This window comes from Macrobrachium nipponense, chromosome 10, assembly GCF_015104395.2.
Source record: "Macrobrachium nipponense isolate FS-2020 chromosome 10, ASM1510439v2, whole genome shotgun sequence".
NCBI classification, from domain to species: Eukaryota; Metazoa; Arthropoda; class Malacostraca; order Decapoda; family Palaemonidae; genus Macrobrachium; species Macrobrachium nipponense.
Window position 1 is genome coordinate 18,690,064 of NC_087204.1, and position 15,000 is coordinate 18,705,063.

Below are 15,000 nucleotides of genomic sequence, written 5' to 3' on the forward strand. Positions count from 1 at the left end.
CGTATATTGTCATTATTAAAGAATTTTCAGGTTGAAGTTATTGCATTGCATTCTGCTTCGAGAAAGTTCTGATACCTAATAATAACTGATTTTTCCTATTCTCTTTCTTTTTCCATCTTACTTTCCAACCCTCTCCTAAAACTTGATTCATAGTGCAACTGTTTTGAAGTTATCGTTTAGTTACGCCTTTCAAACCTTTTACTGGCAGTTTCCGTTTCAGCGCTGAATGACCTCATAGGTCCCAGCGCTTGGCATTTGCCTATATTCAATTCTATATTCAATTCGACTATTCTATACTAAGATGCTTTCAACGACTCAGCATTTTACAATCATTGTTGTTTTGCGAATTCTCAGTTTAAAAGAAAATTCTGATATTTGTTTTTTATCATTGTCAGACATTTTTTTCTTTTTATAGGGAAGTGTACGTAGTATATAAACAACGTTCATAGAATGGCGGATCTCCGTTGTTACTCAAAACACTATCTTAGCTTGCTACAAAACAAATTAGCATAAATGCCTCCAAACCATTTTTAAGTATTATGTCAGACACCCAACGAAAGCGCATCTATGACATTTTAAATCGTAATTAGTGATATTTTATGAGGTTTTCGGAAAAATTTCTGATACTCTTGGTGTTCCGTTAACCATTAAATTTTGCTCGCCTCCAGATCTGGAAGTTTAATTAACGAAGGTTACTTATTTATTTATTTATTTTTTTGGTAAGCTAACTTTCATGAGGAAAGCTGCTTTATCGTACTATACAGTATTCCTATTTCAAATTTCGCGTTCATTTTATCTTTAGGGTGATAAACCTTTTAGCTGAGCGATAATGTTCGTTACACCAGCAGTTGTATCTGGTATGCTCTAATCTCAATGCAATGGTTTGTGTTTACCTTTTTGTTATTACATATCTATTCCACTATAGCGTCGATTATCCACAAAGCATAGAATCTGAAAGGAGTGTTTCATACCAGAAAGGTCCTGATTTTTAATTCTCCATCTTGCAAATGGATCTTTACACGAAAATCAATATTTAATTCCTCATTATTTCCATTTCAGTTTTCTGTAAGTGAAAAACTATTAAGATGGCTTTGGCTGTCACCCTCAGATCTTCAAACTAGAGGCTAGGGGCTGCAAATTGGTGTGTTGGTCACCCACCCTATCCTGAAACATACTAAATTGCAGCCCTCTAATTAGACCTCAGTAGTTTTTATTTCAAGGTTAAAGTTAGCCATGATCGTGCGTCTGGCAACGCTGTAGGACTGGCTGTGGCTGAAAGTTTCATAGGCCGTGGGTCATCTAGCCTCAGTAGTTTTTCATTTTTCTTAAAGGTTTAAGTTAGCATGATCGTCCGTTCGGGGTAACGGCTATAGGACTGGCCGTGGGTCATCTATCCTCAGTAGTTTTTATTTCCTTTAAGGTTTAAGTTAGCCATGATCGTCCTTCTGGTAACGCTATAGGATGGCCGTGGGTCATCTATCCTCAGTAGTTTTTATTTCCTTTAAGGTTTAAGTTAGCCATGATCGTCCGTCTGGTAACGCTATAGGACTGGCTGGGGGTCATCTATCCTCAGTAGTTTTTACTTCCTTTAAGATTTAAGTTAGCCATGATCGTCCGTCTGGTAACGCTATAGGATGGCCGTGGGTCATCTATCCTCAGTAGTTTTTATTGCCTTTAAGTTAAGTTAGCCATGATCGTCCGTCTGGTAACGCTATAGGACTGGCCGTGGGTCATCTATTCTCAGTAGTTTTTATTATCTTTAAAGTTTCAAGTTAGCCATGATCGTCCATCTGGTAACGCTATAGGACTGGCCGGGGATCATCTATCTTCAGTAGTTTTTCATTTCTTAAAGATTTAAGTTAGCCATGATCGTCCGTCTTGCAACGCTTATAGGACAGGCCGTGGCTAAAAGTTTCACAGGCCACGGGTCATATTTTCGGTGGCCTTGATTATGCGCTTGCAGAAAACTCGACTGCGCATTTGTTTACTAGTTATAATTCACGGTACATTACTTCTTTGTTGACATCATCAGTCAGTCGTCCCACATTGAAAGGGAATACGAGTTCAAAAGTGATTTTTTTCAAACCGTGAGATAACATCCCGCCAGAGTCAATTATTGAAGTTCTGAAGACATTAGACCAATTTTGTCAACCGGCTCCCAACTGTTGACACTTTCCCTGATTCGGCTGATGGATGGGGCCGACGCATCTGTGATGTCTTTTATTCGATTGTTGGGGGCGTTCTGTGACCAGTGGGCGAATGGAATGGGCGTGAATAAAGCGTAATAAAATCTCCATCATAAATGTCAAGCGAATAACAGAGTTAGTTTGCTTTGAATTAATTCTAGAAAAAAAAAATCAGATAAAACTACGCTGCACCAGACTCTGCAATGAAAGGTTTGCATTTCACGTATACCTTGCAATTAAAGGCAATCAACTGAATTGATTATTTCACATATATTTTTTGTCTGTTTTTTGCTTCGTGCGATTTGCTGAATTGAATATTTCACGTTTTTTTTTTTTGGTAGAGGGAGGGGGGGTTGTGTTTGGGGGGTGGGGGGGGGGGGCCTCGTGCTAAATAAAGGATTATGCTGGTGAGATTACGGTGGGCGTATATGCTTGGCTAGGTAGGCAGGTAGAGAGAGAGAGAGAGAGAGGAGAGAGAGAGAGAGAGAGAACCTCCTTGGTTATACACGCTCAAAGAAATTACCTTTAGCAGTCTTGTAAGGAACCAAACTTCTCACAAGATGTTTTTCTTTACCAGAACGAAAACGAATTTCAGTTGTCCTGAAGAATTAGATTTTTTATATTTATTTTATTAACATGGCTAGGAACCAATTGGTTACACAGCAACGGGACCCACAGCTTTTTGTGGGATCCGAACCAAATTCTATCCAGAAATGAATTTCTATCACTAGAAATAAATTCCTCTTATTCTGCATCGGCAGCAGCGGGGAGCGAACTCGGGGTACCAAATTGATGAGGGCGGGTACGTAACCCGCTCGTTCCAATGAGAATTAGAAAAATAGATACATATTTTTTTACTCCATCAGAATTGCTCAACACGTATGAATATAGGGTATTATTATTATTATTATTATTATTATTATTATTATTAGTTATTATTGTGCATGCTGGAAACAGACCTTCTTTCAAACAAGTTTTATTAAAAATAATGGCAGAATTCACAGAATTGATTTTGTACAATATTCTTTCAATTCTCCTAATGATTTTGTTTTCTTTTCTGGCACGCTGGTATTATAAAGCAGCTGTCCAATGTTCATCGTGCTGTAGGTCGTCAACGGAAATTTCGGGCGGGCTGGTGTTATCAAAAGCAAACTGGTTATCAGGGACAGGCTGGGGTCGTCAACAGGTATACAGGTGCGTTTCGTAGGTCGGGAACAGGCCGTAGTCGTCAGGGGTCTATCCGGTATTTCTTGTTATTCTTCGTTTCTGGTTTTTAAAAGGCGTCTACATGTTTCGGCCACCTCGTTTGGCCATCTTCGGGACGGGGATCGCTGAGTGCAATGGTCTGTATCAGATGTATTCATGCTATTTATTGCATTCGGGTGGCTTTAGAAACGGGTACTTCACTTTTCATTGGGCAATACCTGTGACGTCACGAGCGATGTCATCAGGGGGCCCGTTGCTGGTTGGCTGTCCTCTTCGTGGGCGGAGCCTCATCCTTATTGGTGATGGTGGAGGTCCCCTCGAAGGGCGTGCTACCAGGTCGTCCTCAGGGCGAGAGCTTAAGCTGCGATCACCCTCAGGGTTACTAGGGACGTCCTCAGGATGAGAACCTAACGCTTCTATCATCCTCAGGATCCCTCTGGTGCGATGGTCGTTGTGGGGCGGTGTCTGCTGCTCTCCTGACGGCGGTGGGGAGGAGTAAGGTCTCCTGTGTGACGTTCAAACTGGGCTTCTCCCTCCCGATGTACAGCGCTTCTAAGATTCGCAAACGACGTAGATCGGGTGCTTGGTCGATAACCTCGAAGTTACCGACGATGTCGCTGCGAAGCCTGTTTCCCGACCTACGAAACGCACCTGTATACCTGTTGACGACCCCAGCCTGTCCCTGATAACCAGTTTGCTTTTGATAACACCAGCCCGCCCGAAATTCTGTTGACGAACCTACAGCACGATGAACATTGGACAGCTGCTTTATAATACCAGCGTGCCAGAAAAGCAAATCATTAGGAGAATTGAAAGAATATTGTACAAAATCATTCTGTGAATTCTGCCATTATTTTTAATAAAATATTATTATTATTATTATTATTATTATTATTATTATTATTATTATTATTATTATTATATTTATTTTTTATTAAGTTACCGGAAACCAAGATCTCTCTGTCCGTCGCATCTGATGCAGTGAAAACAGACTTGACAATTGCAGTTGAACTCAATGAAGGTCCAGAGCCATAAAACTGAAGTTAAATCTCGATTGTCATGTCAAGAAAAAAGAAAAATAATCCATAAAAAAAAACCCTGTTAATTGCACTTAACATCCGATTAATAAGGACATTGTTACCTTGTTCAAAAGATCAGGATATGCTCGTTAGTCTGCATGATATTTTCGGTGTTCGATAGCAAAAATGAAGCTCTCATTCAGGCCCCAAACTATTGTGACATCCGTCTATTTCGAAATTTATATATATGTGAATCGGAATTCAACTTGCGACGATTTCTGCCAGCGAATAGTTATCGGGGGAAATTGCGTAAGTGGGCGCTTTTTCTGTTTTTCGAACAAAAGACTTCATTATTTTGGGTTAATTCGTTGACTGACGTTTTCGTCCATTTACCAGCATGGTAAAAAAAAACTGGCTACTAAATTCGTATCTATGCATGAATGTACGTAAGTATTGTTATGTATGTACAAATGTATGTACGTATGTATGTATGTAATGATATATATGTATATGTATATATCAATCTATAACGAGTGAAGTTGGAATTTCTGCTCGGCGTTACCCATAACAAAAAACCCGGTAAATGTATGTGTGTGTATACATATATATATATATATATAGATATATATATATATATATATATATATATATATATATAATATATATATTATATATATATTATATATATGATATATATATATATATATATAGTGTGTAGTATATATAATAATAATTATAAATAATAATAATAAAATATCATTAGAAATGAATTCTCACCATATTCAATGCATGATGTATGTGAAGTATATGTATTGTATAGGTAGGTATGTATGTATCAATCTATAACGAACGAATAAAATAGGAATCTGTCCTGCACGTTACCCATAGCACAACAAACCCAGTATGTACATATATGTACGTATATATATATATATATATATATATATATATATTTATATATATATATATATATTATACATATATATATATATATATATATATTATATCTATATATATATATTATATATATATATATATATATGTATATATATATCTATATATATATATATATATATATCTATATGTATATATATATATATACTAATATTATATATATATATATATATATATATATATACTATATAATATATATATATATATATATATATATATATCTATATATACACATAATATATATATAGATATATCTATCTATCTATGTATATATATGATAAATATATATATATATATATATATATATATATATAGATATATCTATCTATCTATGTATATATATATATATATATATATATATATATTATATATATATATGTATATATATATATTACATATACTATAATGTATATATATATATATATATATATATATATATATATATATATATATATATATATATATATATATATATATATATATAATATAATATATATATGTATGTATATATATGTATATATATATATATATATATCTATATATATATATATATATATATATATATATATATATATATAATGATCACTTGAAATTAAATACTTAACCATATTCAGCGCATGAATTATACGAAGTCTAAATTAACGCGAATTCCCCCCCAAAAAATAATTAGTTTAACTTAATTGCCCGAATGCATGCTAACAAAATAAAATTCGTTAGAAAAAGTGTTATCGAAAAATTGTGGTATCTAACCAGGTTACCTAATGTAATTCATGAAATCGGTGAGTTTTATAATATTTTGCTTTCATGGGAGTAGAATTCCAAAATGAGGTCATTGCGCCTTTTGACATTTTTGTCTTACTTTGCGAATCAACAGCGTTTTGTCATTCTGGTGAAAAATTCATATGATGGCCAATAACTGTGACGTTAAATGCTAAATATTTTTGTCAGCTTTATGATTTTCATTCTCTGTGAAAAAATTTAATAATGTATTGTTTTAGACCTCCCGTGAAATTAGGTCGAGTGTGGCATTACTATGATAATAAACGACGCCTCATCGCGTGAGTTTTATTATTATTATTATTTTTTTTTTTTTTTTTGCTCTATCACAGTCCTCCAATTCGACTGGGTGGTATTTATAGTGTGGGGTTCCGGGTTGCATCCTGCCTCCTTAGGAGGTCCATCACTTTTCTTACTATGTGTTGCCGTTTCTAGGATCACACTCTTCTGCATGAGTCCTGGAGCTACTTCAGCCTCTATTTTTTCTAGATTCCTTTTCAGGGATCTTGGGATCGTGCCTAGTGCTCCTATGATTATGGGTACGATTTCCACTGGCATATCCCATATCCTTCTTATTTCTATTTTCAAATCTTGATACTTATCCATTTTTTTTTTTTCCCTCTCTTTTCTCTTCAACTCTGGTGTCCCATGGTATTGTGACATCAATGAGTGATACTTTCTTCTTGACTTTGTCAATCAACGTTACGTCCTGGGTCTGTTTGCACGTATCACCCTATCCTGTTCTGATACATAGTCCCCAGAGGATCGTTTGCCTGATCGTTTTCTATCACTCCCTCAGTTGGTGCTCGTACCACTTATTACTGCAGGTAGCTGATGTTTTCTTGCACAGGCTCCAGTGGAGGGCTTTTTGCCACTGAATCATGCCTCTTTTTGTACTGGTTCTGTGCGAGTGCCGGGCATTCGCTTGCTATGTGGTTTATGGTTTCATTTTCCGTATTGCACTTCCTACATATGGGAGAGATGTTATTTCCGTCTATCGTTCTTTGAACATATCTAGTTCTTGAGGGCCTGATCTTGTGCGCTGTTATCATTCCTTCAGTTTCCTTCTTGAGCTCTCCCCTCTGTAGCCATAGCCATGTGTCATCGCTGGCTAGTTCTTTAGTCTGTCTCATGTATTGTCCGTGCATTGGTTTATTGTGCCAGTCCTCTGTTCTGTCTGTCATTCTCCTGTCTCTGTATATTTCTGGTCTTCGTCTACTTTTATTAGTCCTTCTTCCCATGCACTCTTTAGCCATTCGTCTTCACTGGTTTTCAGATATTGCCCCAGTGCTCTGTTCTCGATGTTGACGCAGTCCTCTATACTTAGTAGTCCTCTCCCTCCTTCCTTTCGTGTTATGTATAGTCTGTCCGTATTTGCTCTTGGGTGTAGTGCTTTGTGTATTGTCATATGTTTCCTGGTTTTCTGATCTATGCTGCGGAGTTCTGCCTTCGTCCATTCCACTATTCCTGCGCTGTATCTGATTACTGCCCTGCCCATGTTTTTATGGCTTTTATCATATTTCCCGGCGTTGAGTTTTGACTTGAGTATCGCCTTGAGTCTCTGCATATTCTTCTTTCCTGACAAGAAGAAAAGAAAATAAGGAAATATGGAGATACTAACATCTGCTTCTGTAGCTCCAATCTCAGGCTGTTGATTACTGTCGTTGTGGTGATCAGTTTGCTGGATGACGACCTCAAAGTACCTGACCGTCTTCCCCTTCAATTGGGTTGAATACCCCTGGTTGCCGGACGAAGCTCCTCTGTTGCCAGAGGTTCCATTTACGTCGTTGTCGTTTATATTCCTTCATTTCTTTCCATCATTGCTGAGTTTTGCTATTTAACCCATAGCTGGACTACCCCCTACCCCTCAGGGATAGGTACTCATTTACAGCTGAGTAGACTGATTGAAATTATGGCAGAATTTAGCGATTAATCTTATATTATTTATTTTTATTATTTTATTACTCGCTTTTCTGCTCAGCGAGTAATAAGAAAAATAGAAAAGGTATATATAAGATTAATTCGCAAATTCTGCCCATTTTATTCAACAGAATTTGTTTAAAAGAGGGTCTTCAAGCCAAAATATTATTATTATTATTATTATTATTATTATTATTTTTTTTTTTCTCTATCACAGTTCTCCAATTCGACTGGGTGTATTATAGTGTGGGGGTTCCGGGTTTGCATCCTGCCTCCTTAGGAGTCCATCACTTTTTTCTTACTGTGCGCCGTTTCTAGGATCACACTCTCTGCATGAGTCCTGGAGCTACTTCAGCGTCTAGTTTTTTCTAGATTCCTTTTCATGGATCTTGGGATCGTGCCTAGTGTTCCTATGATTATGGGTACGATTTCCACTGCATATCCCATATCCTTCTTATTTCTATTTTCAGGTCTTGATACTTATCCATTTTTTCCCTCTCTTTCTCTTCAACTCTTAGTCTGTCTCATGTATTTTCCGTGCATTGGTTTTGTTGTGCAGTCCTCTGTTCTGTTTGTCATTCTCCTGTCTCTGTATATTTCTGGGCCTTCGTCTACTTTTATTAGTCCTTCTTCCCATGCACTCTTTAGCCACTCGTCTTCACTGGTTTTCAGATATTGCCCCAGTGCTTTGTTCTCGATGTTGACACAGTCCTCTATACTTAGTAGTCCTCTCCCTCCTTCCTTTCGTGTTATGTATAGTCCTTTGTACCGATTTGCTCTTGGGTGTAGTGCTTTGTGTATTGTCATATGTTTCCTGGTTTTTTTATCTATGCTGCGGAGTTCTGCCTTCGTCCCATCCGACTATTCCTGCGCTGTATCTGATTACTGGCACTGCCCATGTGTTTATGGCTTTATCATATTTCCGGCGTTGAGTTTTGACTTGAGTATTCGCCTTGAGTCTCTGCATATATTCTTTCCTGATTGTGATTTCCTTCATCTTCTTGGTGTTTTATATCCCCTTCTTTCCATTATTCCCAGGCATTTGTATCCTGTTCTCATCTATGTGTTTAATTGTTGCTCCCATCTGGTAGCTTTATCCCTTCAGTTCTCGTTACTTTGCCTTTTTGTATGGTTGACTAAGGTGCATTTTATTATTATTATTATTATTATACCACGAGAAGCTGGATGCCATTTGTCCGACGAGAGCAAGTTCGAGCGCCTGACAAGAAACCCGACAGACGACATCAAGAGGGAGGCCAACGGGGTCATCAGTTGTAGTGATGCTGCAACTAACGCTGTCCCACCTCCCGCCCATACAAGGAGACTACAGCCTGGGTTATCTATACGGGTAACATAAAAACTCACAAACCAGGAAACCCCCTCCGGCCAAAATTTTGACCCCATACGTCCCGAGTCGGTCACAGCCTGCAGTCGTCAGTAGAATTCCTAGAAAGTCATCAAGGACGCCCCTGGCACCGGGATTATTGCCTCGCTGGACGTAGAGTCCCTGTTTACGAACGTGCCTGTCGACGAAACCATTGGACATCATCCTTGAGCGTGTCTACAGGAGTCAGTCGCGGCGCCCTCAACATACCCGAAGCCTCGCTCCGTACGCTGCTGGAGATCTGCACGAAAGAAGGCCCCTTCCTCCACCCACCGTGGACAGATGTACCGCCAAAATGGATGCGTAGCGATTTGCTCCCCACTGGGTTACTCTTCGCTAACTTTTACATGGGAACCGTGGAAGGAACGAGTCTTCGCCCCAGGATGCAGCAACCCCGCAGATATGGACGCTATATCGACGACATCTTTGTTCAAGTCGACGCCCGAGAATGAGGTAGAAGCCCTCCGTCAGGCATTTCAGCAGTGCAGCGTGCTGAATTACACGGTTGAATACAGCACCGGACGATCGGCTCCCCTTCCTCGACGTCCTTGTGAGTAAGACGGAAGACGGGCTCCGTACTTCCGTCTACACAAAGAAAACCAACCTAGGACTTTGCCTCAATGCGTGACAGCGAGTGCCCCGCCAGATTCAAAAGCACGACCGTTAGGGCCTTCGTCAGGAGAGCCTCTCCCACTGCTTGACCTTGGCAGGACACTCATCAGGAACTCGACGCGCCTGTCCCAAGTACTCGTAAATAACGGGTATTCAAATAAATTAATAAGCAGAGAAGTCCGTACAGCCCTGGAGAAATGGTACGGTAGTGAGAGCCCGCAACCCCTCCCGCCCCAGGATAATATCAGCTGTATTATAAAGCCTTCATGAGTTCACCATTACTGTGAAGAAGAGGACTCAGTCAAGAAAATTATTTCTGAAAATGTATCCCCGACCGACGACACCAAAAATATCGACCAAATTATCTACTACCAGGAAATCGGAGGACGCGCGACCTTATGAAAAATAACCCCTCTCCACAGGTACGAGACCCCCTGAAGCAGACGCATGTGATGTACCAGTATACATGCCCCCCAGTTCCGCGGTTGCAGCGGCGCCTACGTTGGTATGACTACCATGCGCCTGTCGAGAGACTCTCATGGCCACGCCCAGCCAGAGGGGCTATCAAGAATCACGCACACACCAAACATCAAGAGGCCATCTCCCGGGATGAGATCATCCAAAAAACACGAAGATCATCGGGGAAGGCCCCTGATGCCCGTCGGTTACGCCTGCTGGAGGCGCTTCTCATCCAGCAAGTAAAAACCTACACTAAATACGACGCAGAAGAATTTGCTCCTCCCTACGAGTATGAGAAGACCTCCGCCACCAACAATGACACCACCGAGCACGACCAACTCCACGGAAGACAATGCCCCCCGAACGAGATACTCCTGCAGCCAACCATAATCAAGTTTAGCCGTGACGTCCTTCAGCATAGCGAAACGCCCATCGACGTAACCGCGCCGCTAAGGAGGTCTAGGCGGCTGCAGGACTTACAGTATCGCAACCATCACGTGTGGAAAGTGGCTTGAGACCCGGTTCAAGCCACCAATGAAAACGAAGACCTACCGCCACCAGCCAATAGTAGATCAGCATGGGGTGGGGCAGATCCCCTGCTGTCAATTCCAAATCCATAAACGAGGACGGACACCGCTTCAAGATCGAGACAGGCTACATTTTCCATAAGGACATTGAATAGAATGGGGCTTAGAATGCCCCCCTGTGGAGTGCCGTTTTCAAGAGAGTAGTATTCTGACATTCTGCCTTGGAACACTACTCTTCGCTTCTGTCTTGCATGTATCCTTTTGTCCATGTAAGCAGGTTGCCTTTGATCCTCTTTCGGACTAGGGAGGAGAGATGGTTTGCTGCATTGGCCAATTCATATGCTTTTTCTAGATCTAAGAAGACCACTATGATTTTCTGCCATTTATGGCACTTAGCACATCTGTGAGGCACTCATGGGTGCCTACTCCTCCCTATAGGCATAGAGCCTATGGTGTAGGGGCCCTGCTTTCCATAGTAGTTCTGTTTAGAAACCATTCTTTCTGCAACCTTTTTTTTCAGTGCAGCTAATGAGGGATATTGGCCTATATGCGCCTTCCTTCCTCTTTTGGCTTAGTTATTGGTTGTGTGTCTTGCTGTTGCCATTTCTTTGGCCTGGTGTGCTCTGCATATGTCCTGTTTACCAGGAGTAGATATACCTGTTTGGCAGGGTCTCCCATGTGTCTCAGCATGCTGTAAGTGATTGCATCTGCTCCATGGGGCTGTGTCTTTTCTTTTCCCCCTTGCTGAGTTGCACTGTTTAGTTCTTCCATAGTGAAGGGTGTGTCTTGTTTCATCGGGAGGTGGTTGCAGGCAGTATTGATTTCCCTCCACCTTGCCGGGGGGAAATTTCATTTATTTTTTTTCCCGTGTTGTTTGGGGAAGGTTGTGGGATTTTGTCCTCTCTGCGAAGTTTCTTGTCTATATTGTCAGCCTTTCTCTTCTTGTGGGTGGGATGGATGCTTTGCGCTGTTCTTCCTTTCCCTGCAATTTTTTTGCAAGGAATCTCCAGATCTGGGTTACTGGGAGTTTGTCTGCTGATGTTTGCACACCAATCATGCCATGCTGTTGTTTGATTTCTTTTTGTCTCTTCAGTTGCGTGGGCTTATTACCTCTCTGAGAATCTGTGCATCCTGTCAGTGGTTCCCGTCCCCTGAAGAGTCCTGACTCTGTGTTACTCTGGCATTGAGTTCTTTGACCCTTTCACAGTAGTACCAGGCATCTTTGTGATCGATCTTGGATCGTTTGATCTTTGACATGGACATGTTTGCTGCCTCTCTGAGTTTACTGATGAACTCTTCATAGAAGAAGCATTCTATGTTCGTTTGCAGGGTTTTCAAGGTAGTCCCTCGCCCATCTCGTCATTATGGCTTCGAATGTAGCCCAGTTTGCAACTTGGGGTTCATTCTCTCTGGTGGCGGTGGTACGGGGGGCAGCTTTTGTTTTTGAGCCGTAGGCCAATGTCAATGGCTATGTGGTCGCTTGTGAGGGTCTCATGCAGCTTCCATGTTGCTTGCTCCTTTAGGGCAGAGTTTGTGAAGGTGAGATCTAGTCTTCCTCCTTTTATGTGAGTTGGCTCTCCACTGTTTAATAGGCACACCTCTGGGAATTCCAAGTGATAACTTGGTGTAGATGTCTCCCAGTTGTGTTTGTTTGTTGTGTAGAGTTCAGGCTTGGGTGAGTGCGTTTGAAGTCTCCCCCAATTAGTGTGTTTTCCTGTGTCGCTGCACTGAAGAGTGCTTCCCCCCCCTTCAAATGTGTTGTCCCGAGCCCGTATATGTTGTGTACTGTCAGTGCTGTGTTTGCAAGTGTGAGTTTTACGCTGAGTGATTCTACATCATCTCCGCAAGGGATGTTGTCTACCTTCTTTGAGGGGATTTTGTTTTTAACCAGGGTGATTAGTCCTCTTTTAGTGTATGTGTATGGTGTTTTTGTACACTTTGTACCCTTTAAATGAGAATTTGGCATTTTCCCTTACAAGTGTTTCTTGTAACATTATGACGTCATAGTTGATGTGTGTGTGTGCTTGCAGGAATGCGGTATTTATTGTTTGCACTTAGTATGTTCCACTGGATGGATTTTTATAGTGTCGGTGTCTCTGCAGTCATTTGTGTTGTTGTTGTTTCCTAACTCGTCATTTGCACTTGATGTGCCTTGACTACCAACTCTGAGGTTGGCCCTGGCACTGGAGATGTACCTGGTACTGTTACTTGGGATGAAACTGACACCGGGGGGAGGGTGTATTTGAAGTGCCATTTGCACTGTTGTTGTTTATTAGTGTAGGCATGGTGATGCAAAGAGTCCTCTGGACGTTCTTATGCACTTGTCAACGACTTCTTTAGCTATTTCCTCTGAGAAGTTTGATCCTGTTAGTTCTGCAAACTTGAATAGCATTTGCACCAGTAGATTTTGTTTAGGTGTTGAGTCTGTGCGATTGTATTTGTCTTGTTTTAGTTCTGGGCGAACTTCAAACCTGTTGATTTGGTGGTGGGGTAGGAGATAGGAGGGGAGACTGGGTTATATGGCTTTGGGGAGCCAGGAACAGTGAGCTAGTTTTTAGGATTTGGAGTGAGGAAGATAGGTCTGGTTTCGGGAACAGGAGAGGTTAAGATGTATGTGTTAGTCGGCTTGGCCGATTCTGAGAAACTGATTTTTCTTCTAGTGTTTGTTATTTGTTTCGTTGGCGTGTGTTGGTCTGGGTGTGGTTTGGGGAGTGTTTTGTGTTCCTTTTTCTGCGGTTGAGGCTGATTTTGAGTTCTGTTGGTCTAGGCCCTCCAGCTGCAGCAGCATAGGACTGTGTCTTATGCTGGGGGTGTGTCTGTGTGTTTTTGGGGGCTTGTTGCGACCCCCTAACTGCAGCAGCAAAGGATCTTGATCCCTGCTGGGTAGTGGGAGCTGCTGTTGTCTGTTGTGGTCTGGTGTGTGTGTGTGTGTCCAGGGAGGCTCAGAGGTGCGATTCCTTTTAGAGTGTCAATTTTCTGTAGCCTTATCGGGCATTTTCTGTTCCACGCATGGTGGTTTCCCTTGCATGCGGGGCATCTGGCATTCGTTTCCTGTCCATTTTTAAACTTATCCGTGTAGAGTTTTGTGGATGTCTTCCACTACATACACCACAAACGGCTTTGGCGGTGCAGGCACTGCTATGGTGTCCGTACCTCTGACAGTTAAAACATCTCAGAGGTTCTGGTGTGAAGTCCATGGTGGGGAAGGAGCCCCACATGCCAAGATTCAGTGACTTAGGCTGAGTTCCTTTCCATTCTACTAGGACTTTGCGGGTTGGCTGGGGGTTGGGTCCTTTTGTGTGGCATCTCTCTGCTTTTACTACTCTGGGATTTTCCGAGAAAAACCCTCCCGGTGTCAAATTCAGATGGTAATGAATAATATAAATCTGCAGGGTTTTGTCATCAGATTGATTTTGGAATTTAAAGCTGGCAGGATTGTTTTTCATATATTCATTTGTATTTACATCTGAGGGTATTGCAAACAGTTCTCCCATGGTAGTGGGTCTTACCTGAACAACTTACCTTTCTTTTCAAGGTCTTGACGAACTCATAGGCACTGGTTCCTGTTGGAGGAGTATTAAGTATTTTCCATGTGAGGGTGAAGGTGCTGCTGGTGGTCCTTGTTGTTTTCGTTTGTTTCCTGGTGACGAGCTGGAATCCATCATTGTGTCCATGGCAGGGTGGGGGGTTTTCCGTGTCCTCTTGAGTGCTGTGGTGGTTTCTTCTTCGGAGGAGGTGGAGGGAGTCTAGCCGAGGTCTAACTGCTTCATTCAGGTGGGGCATCTGAAAAAGAGGAAGAAGAAGTCGTTGTCCGTTTCCGGTTCTCAGGTGCCTCTGCAGTGGTGGTGTGGGCTTGGGTTACAGGGTCCATGGCTGCATTCGTCTATCTGTGAGGAGAGAGAGAGAGAGAGAGAGAGAGAGAGAGAGAGAGAGAATGTATGTGTATGTGTGTGTTG